The following is a 1,409-nucleotide window of genomic DNA, read 5'->3' on the forward strand; positions in this document are numbered from 1 at the left end:
TTAAAAAAATGTGGTATATTTGACCTTGAAAAGTGTGAGGGAACCCTGCTGGTCTCTCAGGTACCCTGGAACGAAACAGCAGTGCGTATGAGGAAAATAAGGACAGGAGACAAGAGCTCGGTCAGGTGGAGTTACCTCTTACCTGATGGGCGAGAGGATTGCCTTTAATAGTCTGGGTGTTCGTTTCATACTGTAGCAAAGTTAGTATCAGGAGAGGTGTGTTGCCTAGCGACTAACGACTGTAACTGTCCAGGCGGGATGCCTTCTTCAATACTGAGGCAGCTTGACTGCCTGCGGCACTCTGGCTCCTTCCTGCCCTCACACACAGGACCAACCTCCAGCTCCAGCGGCTCCCTACCGAAAAGGTTGGGAATTACTAGTTCTGATTTGCCCCTTATTTGATGGAAGTGAAATTAAATGTGTGAGAGCTATTCTGAGGTGGAGTCCTGCCTGTACCTCAAGCCTCCTGTGTCCATCAGTTGTCCTGCTGCCTATGGCGACCCTCCCTTCGTGGAAGGACCATCGCGTGAAGGACAGGTTAAACCTCCTAAATGCTTGGACAAGGCAAGGAGCAGGAAGCAGTGGTGGAAGTTCTAGGCAGGAAAATGTTCTGTGTAACAAAAAGGTTTTAACGCAGCTCGCGCTGCGCTGACCACGGAAGGGGCTCCCTTGGCAGTGTCTGGGAAAACTGAAAACTTACACGCTAAAAGAGAAATAAATCCAAAAGAAAAATGATTATTGGGTGTCCTGTGCTTGTATCCCATGGTGGCCTGGTCTACTGCACCTTAATGGTCTGTGCCTTGTGGATATTTTCCAACTCTAAGTTATAGAAAATTGATAGTAATGCAAACGATTCTTGTCCACAGAGTTGCAAACGGATTCTGTCTGGCGTAAGTGCAGCTCACGTTCCTGCCGCCCCAAAGCCAGTTCTGTTTGATTATCTGCTTTGAGACAGGTCTGGCTGTGCAGCCCGGGCTGGCGTCGCACTTGCGGCGGTCCTCCGGCCTCAGCCTCCTCGGCACTGGGATTACAGGCGTGCGCCACCGCGCGCGGCTTCCAAAGCCAGTTTTGCATCGAGGACCAGACTCACGTCCCCGTTTCGGCTGCCTGTTTGGGCGTCTGCCCTCGATTCTTCTCCGGACAGGCTTAATTCCTGACCGATGTGGTTCGCGTTACGCCCGCACGACGGCCGCGGCTTTACCGCGTGGAGAGGAGCTCGGTTGTAACAGGACCGCTGGTGTGAGGCCGCTTCTTGGTTCCCGGTGGGGGAGGCCTCCTCACGCCCGGTCCCTCGCACCCGCACGCAGCGGCTCGCCCCCGGCCGCCTCTGACCCGGTCCCGGCGCGGGGAGCGTCTGCCCGGGCTCCGGGAGGCGGCGCGCTTCTGGTCCGCTCGCGCTTCCACCTCCG

Source organism: Chinchilla lanigera, unplaced genomic scaffold (assembly GCF_000276665.1).
Source record: "Chinchilla lanigera isolate Chin_1 unplaced genomic scaffold, ChiLan1.0 scaffold00110, whole genome shotgun sequence".
In the NCBI taxonomy this organism is placed as follows: Eukaryota; Metazoa; Chordata; class Mammalia; order Rodentia; family Chinchillidae; genus Chinchilla; species Chinchilla lanigera.